This window comes from Emys orbicularis, chromosome 3 (assembly GCF_028017835.1).
Source record: "Emys orbicularis isolate rEmyOrb1 chromosome 3, rEmyOrb1.hap1, whole genome shotgun sequence".
NCBI lineage: Eukaryota > Metazoa > Chordata > Testudines > Emydidae > Emys > Emys orbicularis.
In genome coordinates this window covers 157,261,008-157,274,390 of record NC_088685.1, presented here as the reverse complement: position 1 = coordinate 157,274,390, position 13,383 = coordinate 157,261,008, and positions in this window count along the sequence as shown.

Below are 13,383 nucleotides of genomic sequence, written 5' to 3'. Positions count from 1 at the left end.
GAGCTCCTTTGCTCTCCCTGGATGAGTCAGTGCAATGGCATTAGTTCAACTCCACACTCTTATTATCCATCCCCTCCTCTGAGAGCTGTACCATGTGGAGTCACACACGTCAAACTCCCAGCTCGCCAAACCCCACCTTGCAAAGGGGAGTCTTCCACCTGGCAGGGGGAGGGGGAAAATCACCCCGCCCACTTAATCCCACTTGGCCAAACCCAGCCCGCCGCCTGCAAACCAATCTCAGAGCCCTGCAGGGCGAGACGGCACCATCCCCAGGGCGGCGGGGGAGCAGCCGGGACCCAGCGCACTTGATTTGTTACCGGCAGAGCCCGCCCCTTCCCCCCACTCACTGGCGGCCTTTAGTCTGTTCCATTGCCGCACGTTGCCAAAGATGGTCATTTGCGTTATCCGACGCCAGCGCGGGTTTCCTTGGTTAGGATGACGCGGCCCGAGAGGGATTCCCTCCTCGCTCGCACCAGATCGGCTCCGCTTAAAGGGGAACCGGGTCAGAAAAGGGGAGAGAGAAGCGGAGATTCGAGTTCCTCTTAAACGAGCACCTGGCTCTGTGATGCCGGGGCAGGCGGGGGGCTGGATCCAAAATCACCCCGGCGCTGGCTTTGCAGTGCGCGCGGGGGTGGCAATTGGATCCAGAGTTATCTTTGCAACGTGTGTGTGTGTGTGTGTGTGTGTGTGTGTACAACTGGATCCAGAGTTGTCCTTGCGGGGGGAGCCCGTGAGTGTGCAATTGGATCCAGAGTTGTCCTTGAAGGGGGGTGGGAGGTGGGGAGGGGGAAGAGCTGGATCCAGATGCTGGTTTTGCACCGCGGGGGAAGCTGGATCCAGCGGCTGGCTTTGCAGCCCTGCCTGCAGTGCTCATTGGCATTGTTTCCCCTGGTTGCTGTTCTCTGGGAGACTCTTCCTAGAGCAGGGTCAGCGAGAAAAAGTTCGTATTTGTTGCCTTCATTCCGTGCAAGGCATCGATCTCGCTGGTTTAACACCAGCGTTCCCCCGAACTCTGCCGGGACATTGCTTTGAGGGTTGGCTGCACGGGGGGGCACCGTACCAAAGGCGGATTTCCCCCCTCACCCTCTTACGGCTCAGACCCTAACCCTGATCTCCCCCCGCCCCGGGGCTGGCCACGCGTAAAACTGCTCTGCACACTCCGGAGAGGCGCTGCCCCTTCCGCTGGAAACAGGCGCGCTCCGTGCTGTGTTTACACAAGCCCTTCCCAGCAGGACGAGTCAACGCAGCTGCCTGGTGGGAGGCAGGAGGGCCGCAGCAATACGTGCGGAGGGGGCGGGGGGAGAGAACTCAGACCATGGGTCACCCTTGCCAGCTCTCCCCTCATCACAGCGGGCTCCCGTGCCCTGAGCAGCGAGCCGGAGAGCAGGGCCCACAGAGCCGCAGCCAAGTCCCCCCGAGGAGCGACCCGACCCCAGGAGGAGGGATCCAAGCAGAACAGGCTGCGCCGGTCCCCGCCTCTTCTGCCCCTAGCACCTGGGCATCGACGGGTGTTTCTCTCCTCGTTCCCCGCCAAGTGGCAGCTCTGCCAAAAGCGTTACTCCCTTCCCCACAAGAGCCTGCCGCTGAGTGGGCCCACCCCTTCCAGTAATGCCTGGGAGGGGCGCAGGCAGGGGAGGCTGGTGGCTGATCTGGGAGGCGCACCGCACACAGCGATCACTCCCTCTGCTCCCGCGGCTTCCAGTAAAGCGGCTGCTGGATAACCCCAGCGTCTAGAGCATCATGGAATCTGTGCTGTTTGCTGATGCAACGTACAAGCCTTTGCGTTAGCAGCTGCAGTCAGGCACGGAGCGTAGCTGTGGTGATGACAGCTCCCCGGGAGGGAGTTGCAGGCAAGAGAGGCATGACCAAAGATCAACTCCAGTGCTCCAGCTGAGTAATTACAGGGGGGATGAAGTCCTTGTAGGGGGTCCGTGCGCAGGGGGGCAATTTTCCCCTAGGAAATGTCTTTGAAACGACAGATCATCTGGAGAATTCCAAACGCAAAATGTTTGGTCTTCAGGAGGCTCTTGATGAACCTGGGTGAAAAAAGATCTCCAGTGGGAGATATTATTGAGGAGTAACCAGAAAAGGGGGATCCATTTGGCGTTTTTGTGGGCCTCCTTCCTGCATAAACTGAGCACCAAGGACATGTCTCCCTTCAGTTCAAGCATTGATCATAGATAGGCTCCTTAAACGTGCAAACCAACGCACACACCCAGTGAGGTTGAGCACATCAAGGAAATAAATCACAAGTGTATGAACAACTCAGGACAAAGGTTACATTTAAGGGACACCACCCAGCAACACTGTACTGCTCGTACAAAAATCAGACATTTATGATGTCCTCCTTTGCATGATTTCCTTGCAACTGTTTTTTCTCTGATCAAATGTTTTTAGTCTCTCATTATCGAAACAAAGGGTGTGGAACAATAACAAGAAATGATGGATGCCCTTAAAATGTAAGAAAGATGGTTAACGTAACCCCAAGTCAGAGTAAAATATATAGATACATAACCAATATTCCTTGTCCTTTAAATTGAGAAGAGAGCACATCTAGAAGTCTAATAATGAGCACACAATGAGTTTCAGCCACTTGTTTTTCAGCAGCTGATGATGAAACAAATGCATGGAATCCCAGTGGTCTCCACTGTGTATCAGAGATGAGGCAAGGAAGTGGAGGGCAGACCAGGTCAAGCCCTACAATGCAACCTCCCATAAGTACATACCACAATAGGACAGAACTCCTCCAGCAATTGCATCAGTCCATGCCTTTTGAGAGCTCTTTAGTTTAATGGAGATTCTGTGACTTTGTGCTCTGATGGATGAGAACAGTGTTGTCTAGTGATTTGAGCAGGTGACTAGGAGTCTGGCACTTACTTGGTGTATGACTTTGGGCAAGTCACTTAACTTACTTCTCTCTGCCTCGAGTTGCCCATCTGTGAAATGGATGTACCAATACCGTTGTACAGAGATGGAGTGTGGCTTAATTAATTTCTGTAAAGTGATTTGAGCTAAAAGGAGCTGCATCACACATCTCTGTTTCTAAATATGTTAATATCACTGTTTGAATAAACTGCATTGCACACCAGCAATTACAGTGTTCCCCCAGGTAGAACAACAGCCATTCGTTGTGTGCCAGACTCTGCAAGTACAGGTCATCACAGCACATGGTGTGTCTGAATAGGAACCTGCAAATCAGCATTTCCCTTCATAGCTTTGATAGTAAATATAGAAACACTTGTGACCCTATTATCTTTAGATATGACTAAATCCCACAGTTTCCTGCATGTGACATATTGTATTGAGTACTTTGGTTTCTGCAATGGAAGGACTTTTTCCTAAAGCTTTCTAAACAAATAGCCACTAAAGCCTTGAGGAAGTGGTAATGGGTGGAAAATGGAAAAAATTAAAATTTCAAATGACTAGTACTGTGAAAGGTGTCGGGATTGACAGTCTAAGGAGCCTTCCTGCCCCCCACTCCAGTCTGTCCAAATTGCTGCAGCTAAAGTGATCTGCTGCACCAACCTTGTTACCCCCAATTCCTTTTCCAAGCTTTGCACAGCTTTGCTCATCCTGCTTCCCCACCCCCAGCCCTCCCAAGCTGTATGCTCTGCCCAAACCTCTCTCCTTAATGATCCCTTTATTTCCTTCTCCAGCTCTCAGCTTTGTGTCTTTTTTCTCCCTGCTCTTGAAATAGTCTCTTCCTTCTTTGTGCCAAGAGCTTTCTGTTTCCTTCTTCAAATCTCTCTCTTTAAAACCTACTCTTTCCCCCTTCTTCTCACTAATCCTGTGATAGGGTGACCAGACAGCAAGTGTGAAAAATCGGGACGGGGGTGGGGGGTAATAGGAGCCTATATAAGAAAAAGACCCAAAAATCGGGACTGTCCCTATAAAATCGGGACATCTGGTCACCCTATACTGTGATGATGTATGGTATGAAAACTTAGATAGAGCTATGTCTGTCTCCTTTAACCCTTCTGCCTCACCCTTTAAATCTGCTTGTCTGCCTGTGCACTTTTGGCACCATGGTCTGTATTGTATTTGCCTGAATCAAACTGTAAGATTCTTTAGGGACCCATACACGCTATGGAGCTATACAAGTGATTTGTAATAATAATAATAAAGTTCTATATGTAGCCACAGGACATGTACACAACAGCACACTCCTTCAAAAATACTCCTCCCCCCTCCTCCAGGAGTGGGCGGGATGGCCTCTAATGGAGAGAGAGATTTGCTCTGCATGGCCCATTCAGTCTTTGACTGAAATAAATTGGTGTCAATTGTGATGATTTTTATGATGTGGACACAATTCCATTAGGATCTGGCCTGACAACCACCAATTCATTTCATATATGCCCCCAAACAACCATCAGTTGACAACTCTAAGTCACTACCAACCTGGAGTCAAATTGGCAACCAAGGCCTGGTGAAGAGGACTACAGCCCTACTAATTCACTATGCCATACAATTCCCTACACTGCTATTACATTCGTGATCATCCTAGAATGAAATATGTCAAGATCAGACCATGGCCAGGCATGTCAGACATTTTACTGAATAGATATGCTGACTCTTGTGGGGATTGTAGGATTAAAGATGAAGTAAAGTCACCTAAAAGAGAAAAATAACATGCCCCATTCAAGCAACTGGAAATACAACAATCATACTAGGTTAGTGGTTATTAAAATGTTGATGTTCAAAATGAAATGTGTATGTTTTCTTAGTCCTCTCCTAGAGGATGCATCCAGCACTTAGCACATCTCTTTAGCTGCTAAGGAAGATGACATCTAAATTCAAACTATAAAATCCCAGTATGCTCTTTTTGGAGATTACATATTTTTCTACAAACATCCATCTGAGAGTGGGGGGCTTTTCTTCACTTTGTCTTTACTTTCACAAGGATGCACTAATAGAGAATTCCAGCTCATTTTTGGAAGTTTGAAAAGCGACAGCACATCAATTACATAGTTTTTAGTACCTGACAAGTCAGACGTTTAGAAGCAAAAACTCCAGCTGATATTGTTTGGTTTTTTGCACCTTCATTTTCCAGGCAATTGAAATTCTTGGTCCAAATTAGCTAGTCTGTTTCATGCCATGTCTAACTTTAGAAGAGGTGGGGCTAATGCTATAAAAATAAACCAGTGCCTCCAATTTGCATTGCATTAGGAGTAAGGGGTGGGGAGAGAGTTGCTTTAATAGGCACTCTGAGACTGTGACGTCCTTTTCTCTTTTGATTGTACGTCAAACAGATGAGCTGCAGCTTGATCTCCACCAGCAGAAAGAGAATTAGATCAAGATGTGAGAGGAATTAGCCTGCAGTTGTTAGGAGATGATCAGAGAGAGATGCATTGAAATACTGAAATAAAAATAACTTCTGCAAAACGTTCCTTTGCTTTGGTCATCTCTCTTGGACTACTGAACTGTCTTCCATTGGGCTCTGATGGATCAGGTACTGGCTACTTCTGGACACAGGATCCCAGATTCCATGGACCAGTGCTCTGATCTAGGATAGCAAACCCCATGTTCCTGAATGTTTCAAAAGTCCAGCTGGTGGTCTCCTTAGCATTTAGCAGGGCCATTAAAGTCACAGATTATGATGGTAACTGATTAAACAGTAGAATTAAAATCATAACAACAACATACCGGGTCTATTTTGGCCCTTCTGCTCCCTGCCACTTCTGTGAGGAGGGAAACCTGCATTCTTGGAGCCTGACTGGTGAGAAGGAGGAATGCCACCTGCATGACACATTGGCGGCCCTGCAGAAGACCCTGCACAATGCCCTGCAGGGTGCCAGCTCTGCAGGTGGGGATTTGAGCAGGCAGCTAGCAGGCCTCTACTGGTTTCTCTCCTCACCTCAAACCGGGGTGGGGGAGGCGGCAAGGCAGTTCCACTTATTGCAGATATAGCCTGTAGTAACTCATGCTGTCTCACCAAGGTTAGTTGCACAGCCAGCCACAGCATGGGTTGCAGGGGACAGACAGTGGTGCAGAGGCAGTGGCGTTTCTTGTGGATCCCTCATGATCCACAGGTTTGTGGAGCCCCAGCAGCCATTGAGTTCCCCTTAAATACTGTCCTTTGAAAGAAGGAGGAAATACGGTACGTTTAAATTTGTGGGGCCCACTCCTTTAACTCAGGGACATCCCATGTCTTTGCAGGGGGAATGGGGTTTCTATACGTGCCTTCCAGTGGAGCAGCTCAACCATTAATTGACTTAGCCATATAACAGTCCTGCAAGACAAGTAAGTAGATTTCCCATTTTACAGTAGAGCCACAAGAAAGTTTTCATCCAAAACTTTTTTTTTTTCCCCACCAAAAAATGCAGATTCGGGTCAACAGAAACATTTAGCAAATTAGTGTCCATTTTGGCAAATTGTTTTGGTCAGAGTGAAAACAAAAACTTGGAATTGTCAAAATGAATTGTTTCGACACTATCAAAACAAAACATTCTGATTTTTCAGGTTAGATTCACAAGGGGATTTAGGCACATGCACAAAATGGGGGGTGGTTGCCACCTTTTCTCCTCCCACCATACCTACTAACTCGGGGGTGGAGTACTTACCTCACATGTGGGAGATGCAGATTTGAATCTTTGTTCTGGAGCAGGGACTGTGAACCTAGGTCTCTCTCCCTGCTCACCACTGGGCTATTGGTTTTTCTGGCGTGGGTCTCAATCTCTCCTGTTGAAGCTGTTCCATTTTGTGTAAAGTATTTGAGCAGGCATTGGGCCAGAGAGCACGTGAGAATGACTTGATAGCAGGGTGGTTATGGCACCCCCCCCCAAAGGGGTGACATCTAGATTCAAGTGCCTGCGCCAATGAATACTGAATTATTTATTCAATATGCAACAGGAGAGAACAACCACTCCCAGAATACCACCTATCCTGGTGGTTAGGGGGACTCACCTGACAGGGGAAGACTTGGGTTATGTCCATGCTCCAGAACTGGGATCAAACTCAGATCTTCCACATCCCAGGTGAGTGCCCTAAGCACTAGCTATTGGGCATAAAAGGGGCACCTCCTCCCCAGTTTTGTGACTTTAGCCCCTAAGTTCCTTGGCTTTTATAGCTTAAAATGTCCAAAACATAAGGTTTCATTTGACTCAAAATGAAATGTTTCCAACTGCTTTGATGTGCTAAAAATTCTGAAAAATTTCTGTTTCAGTTCAACCCCAACCAATTTTTTTTTTCTTTTTCAGAACTACCAGCAAACAAAACAGTTATTCACCTGGCTGTATTTTACAGACAGGGAAATTGAGGCAAAAGTGGTGAAGTGACTTGCCCAAGATTAAATGGTGAGTCAGTCTCAGAAATAAATTTAGAACCTGGGTCTCCTGACTCCCAGTCTTGTGCTCTAATTACTTCAGTGTGTGTACAGCATGTACTAAGTTAGAGCTATACTTTACGCCAGACACAAACACTTTGTTTTAGAACAATGTTCTGACATGATTTGCGAACATCTACCTTGGCCAGCCAAACCCACACTGGAACCCTGTCTGGCTACAACTTGCTTTAACCCATCTTTAAGCACAGGTTTTAAATTTGGTTAGTGTGCACGTGATTAGCTAACACTTGTAAATCCTTGGGTGCGAAGTGCTGTGAGAAACGCAGAGCTCCAGTGATGGAGCTGCCCCAGTTTACATTCACTGAGGATCCGGCCCACCATGAGTCTCAGGCCTGATTCTGTTCTCACTTACACCAGTTTTACATCGAATTCACTGGTGTCATTGAGAGCAGAATCAGGCTCTCACCAGGGTCAGATCACACATACAAAAGTAATTAGTGGGTGATCCTTCCTATGAGAAAATAATCAGCCCTGTGTAGCTTTTTCTATCTGGCAATCAGTTCTTTGTAATAAATTGCTTGGTCAAAGTAACTCCAAACAAGCCTGTCTGACAGTGCCCCAGACACACATTCTTACCTGCACGCACTGCATTGTGCAATAAACTCTATAAAAACAAGAGATAACATGCATGCCTACCTAGTTTGTTCTTGCCTGAGCACTAGGCCAATTAAGACCAGCCCAGGTTCCAGGGCAGGAGAAGATCATTGTAAGGCAAATGAGCCTTGGTTCATTGTGTTCCAGGGCTTTTGCAGCAGCTTGGAAACTGGAGCAAAGAACTCAGAGCAGTTGTTTACATTTTCTTAAAGGAATGGGACTTGAAGGCTCTCAGGAACGGGCCAGATTGGGCCATGTGTAACTTACCCAAAGTAACACAACAAGTCAGTGGCAGAATCTGGAACTGAATTCATGCTTCCTGACTCCTACTCGCCCCCTCCTGCTCTATGCATTAGACAATGCTGCCCTTTTAAAGACATAGTAATCAATTTTAGTTCCCTGTAGCAAGGAGGAATGGCAGCTACAGTCATTTTTTTAGACATGCTGGAAAAAAACCCTTCAGACATGACCTACAAAGAACCCTTTGTTTTAAAGGTGAACTACAAAGGGGAAACAAAGTTACACACACACACAACATTCCCACCCATCTCAACCACACGCTGGGAAACCTGCAGCTCAGGTTTCAGCAAATGGTGACATCACAGGCCTCCAGTAAGAGCAGCTAAGTCAGGCCAGGATATTCCTTATGTTTCTAATGTGACAATGAAGTGATAAAAAATAATTGGGGGGCGGAGGCTGGGTAAATTTATGACTTTATACCTGCCGGAGGAGCTCACGAAAGGGCCCATATGGGGTTTTGTCACTTTACACTTCACCTTTCAGTAACCATTTAAAAGTCTCCCAGTACAACTATGTTTGACCTTTTGTCAAACCTCTGCTACGTGACCAATTTTTGCTGCTCCCTTGGGAGGTTAAGACAGTTTTCACTGGGTTTCTGCTATCATTCCAGAACTCTCAAATGCTCCAAACAAAGTATTTTTATACATGCCGAAAGCTTGCTTTCCTGTTGTTTCTCTAAGCATTAAAGTGTGAGTATTTTGGTGTTAACCTCTGGGAGTGCATTTTTCAGCACCGATTCTTAGTTCTTTGTTAAGCACACCCAATGTGTACAAGACAAAGAACGAAGACAGTCTCTGCCCCCAAAGAGTTTATGGGCACAATCTTGCAAACACGTATCACCGGGCATAAAGCTTATTCTGAGTGTGTGTAGTCAGACTGTGGAGCTCTTCTTCACTGATGATCCTACTGTCTTCAGTGGAGCTAACTATGCATCAGGCCCCAATCCCCCAGAGCACCTTAACTTTAAGGATAGAAGTAATTTCATTGAACTGATCTCAGCTGACTTCAATGAGTCTACTCATGTGCTTAAGTGCATTGCTGAAGTAGGGCCTACGTGCCATCCAGGGTGAGCTAGGACTCCACAATCCAGCCCATCCACATCAATGGGACCGATCTCTGTAATAGTCACTGCTGGTCATATTTGCAGGATCCAGGCCATAGAAAGTTTCAATCCTCAAATATACTCCAACTCACTGTTTCCAAGAAGGAACGGAAACTGTCCCCTTAAAATATCCCCTGGCCAATGTAGAACTGGCATAATGGCCCTGCTCCTGGCCCCCACTGTAAGGGGTGGATTGAGAGCTTGTTGAGATTGTGGCCACTACAGCTATCCTCTGCTTTCCAGGGCTCATAGGCAGCCTTGGAAAACAGAGCATAAGTTAGAGCAGCCCCAAGGTTGCTCTAACATACACCAGGAGATGGGCAGGCCCTCTCATAGCCCCAGAACATGGAGCTATACAAAAGTGGCTTAAAAGTCACCTTTGCCGCCCCCTCTCCCATCTCTGCCCTATGCACAGGAACAGAAACAGAAACTTGGGCCTAGGTTTCTCTCAGTATACAGTGAACATAAATTCTTTGATATAAACTTTCATCTCCCCCATTCACCCAACTTGTCCTGTTTTTCAGTGGGGAAGTCTCCTGTAAGGGAAGGGATCCACACTCCCTTCCTTTCCCTTCAGACTGCTGTGTGAGTTTAGTGCTCAGTTAAACACTCATCTTGGCTCAGGAGAGCTGTTTTATGCCCGAGGGAGCTGCTACTGTGTCTTGTGGAGCAGGCAGGTATTAGCATGCACTCGCTCAGCAGTGTACTTAGGTCACTAGCATCAGGTGGGGAAAAAATTTCAAAAGCACGTTCTGGATAGTGAAGAAAAATTCCAATCCACCCACCTCCCTTCCCCCAAAGCTATGAAGACCCAGAAAGACTCTGATTTGCTCATGTGATGCTCCTGTTAATGAGGATAGTGGAGTCACAGTTGCAGCTGTAGGAGCTGTATTTCCCTAGGGTCCTTCTCCAGTGTGAAAGTGACAGACACTCCTTAACCTGCCACTTGAGATAGTCCCTGCATCTAACTAGTGCAGCCAACAAAACTTCAGCGCTAGCTACAGCTCCCAGGGCTTCCTATTGCCTCTTGCCATGTACTGTTGAAAGAAGAATCATTTCTTAAGCTGGCCAAGTTGGGGCCTGCTCCTGCTCCCATTAAAATTAGAGGCAAAACTCCCATTTGACTTCCATGACAGCAGGATCAGGCCTTGCCTTTTAAAGGAATTAATAGCATGGAACTTGGCTACACTGCAGACTTTGGGCCTGATTCTCCCCTGGTGAGTGAGCACAAGGTGGGTATAGAATGCTATCTCTGTTACAAAGGAGTGGTCATGTTTTGCATCAGTTTGCCCATGTGTAAATGACTGCACAAGGTACAAGGCAGTAGGGAATCAGGCCCCTAACCCTAACAAGTAAGCCTTTGCCCTCAGTACTGTCTTGTGGCAGAGAGTTCCAATGGTTAATTAAATACATAGATTATGTATACATTATTAATTATACACTGTAATTTAAAAAAAAATTCTTTTATCTGTGTGGAAGAAATTGACTGACATATGGTCAGAAGTAGAGAACTATAGAAACAGCCCTGGGTCAGAAGGTGACACTCTTATATACAGGTTTCAGAGTAGCAGCCGTGTTAGTCTGTATCCGCAAAAAGAACAGGAGTACTTGTGGCACCTTAGAGACTAACAATACTCTTATATACAGTATCACAATATCCATTCTAAGAGCCTGATCCTGAGACATGCTGAGCACCAGTAACTCCCAAAGAACTCAGCGCCTCCCAGAATCAGGCCTGTAATGACTGCAACCCCTATATTCCAACAAAGGGATATAAAGCCTCAGGCTTCAGGACTTAAACCAGTCTTTAACTATTAGGGAGCAGATTATTCCACATCTGCCTACTCTGGAGTCCTTGCACCTTCCTCTGAAACATCTGGTGGTGGCCACTCTCAGAGACAGGATACTGAATTAGGTGGACCTGGGGTCTGATCCAAGCTGGCGATACAATACCTATGTTCCTTTCCCATGTTATTCCTCCCTTCTCCAAAGTATTCAATGAAGAGCACAGAGGAAAAAGAACAGAGAAAAGAAGAAGGGCTGAGAGAGGGATAAGCACAGCTATTCCTTTTGACAGCAGAGGTTAGACAGCTGAGAGTTAACGTCTATGCTGAGATCTAGCACAGGCAATCTGACCTTTCTGCAGGTTACCTTCCCCTTCCTTGATGTGAGAGAGTTTGACACAAGCACTCAGGGGAATGCGTCACCGATAACTGAGACGTACCTTCTCTGGGAAGGAATATTGATCAGTTGCGTAGGGTTCCATATGCAAAGGAGACTCGAGAGAAGATTTCAGCACAGCTAACCTAGGGATCAATCAGAAGGGACATTTTAAATGCAGTCATAAAACTACAGAAAATCTTTTTGATGGTGCCTGTGAAAGGTTCCTTATTTTACTGTAGTGAATTTAGAGCCGGTGAAAGCCTTGAAGGCTGAAATCCTCTGTCTGTTAAACAGTAACTGTTTGGGCAATGGTAGTGCTCTATCAACATGACTGATTCTGACCTGGCGGGGACATCTCAGTGATTGAGTAGCTAATTCAGTCTCCCTGGCTCATCCATTCTTTGGCCTCTCTGCCAAAAAGGGGGTCAGCTAGTGCTAGTGGTGGTGATGTTTCAAAGATTTGGGCAACTGCAGATTCCTAGATTCCAAGGCCAGAAAAGACCATTGTGATCATCTGATCGCTTGTGCAACACAGGCCATAGAACTTCCCCAAAATAATTCCTAAAGCAGAGATTTTAGAAAAAAACATCCCATCTTGATATAAAAATGGTCAGTGATAGAGAATCCACCATGACTCTTAGTAACTTGTTTCAGTGGTTAATTACTCTCACTGTTAAATATGCCTGTCTTATTTCCAGTCTCAGTGTGTCTAGTTTCAACTTCCAGCCATTGAATCGTGTTCTACCTTTCTCTGCTAGATTGAAGAGCTCATGATCAAATACTTGTTCCCCATGTAGTCACTTATAGATTGTAATCAATTCACCCCTTAACCTTCTTTTTGTTAAGCTAAAACTAGAATTGAACATGGATTGAGACCATCAACTCATTTGCCCTAGAGAACCAAACAAGTGACAGATGGTAACAACGTTTAGTCATTACCCACCTGGATTGGATATGCGCAAGAGATCTGGAAATGAAAGCTCCATATGAATGTGTGAGTTTCTATGTTAAGTGAAATGAGAGTGCATTTGGGGAAAAGGAAAGAGGAGTTAACATAGAACAAAAGAATTTTCCTGCAGCCTCACCCTGTGAAAGATTATAATCCCATTTACATTGGGCCAAATTCTTCTCTTAGTACCACCTCACCCATGTCAGTGTCACTGAATTTGGCCCCGTCTCTACTGCCTGTAACATTATTGGTAAGAAGTCAGTGTGAAGTAGTATCACTGGTACAAACAGCCTCCCCACATTAGCAGACTTAGCCAGCGACAGGATCTCGCACTAGGTGACAGGTAAGGGGTCAGGCTGAGCTGGTCCATTGCACTCAGATTTCTCTGGTGGCCCCAACAGAGAAGGCAAGATTTCAATTTTTAAAAAGTTATGATCAAGATTTTAAAGAGCATCAGCCTAAAGTTAGCCTGCAGAGTGGTTGGGACATTTGAAAATCAGGCCAGTTGTTCAGTAGCCACCAGAGGTGAAAGTAAGCCGGTCCGGTCCGGTCTGGCGTACCGGCAAGAGCTAGTACACAGCAGACTGTATGGGCAGAAGGCAACTTCCCCAAGCTGACAATTTAAAAGGGTCCTGGGCTCCCGGCAATGGCTGGAGCCCCTGGCTCTTTTAAATTGCCAGCCTGGGGAAGCTGCCCCCTGGGGTAGTGGTGGCAGCCAGGAACCCCGGAGCTCTGGCGGCGATTTAAAGGGCCCGGGGCTCTCAGCAGCGGCTGGAGCCCCGGGCCCTTTAAATCACCGCCAGAGTCCTGGGGCTCCTGGCCACCACCGCTACCCCGGGGCTCCAGTGGCAATTTAAAGGGCCCAGGGCTCTGGCTTCTGCCGGGAGTCCATGGCCCTTTTAAATTGCCGGCTTGGGGAAGCTGCCCCCTGGG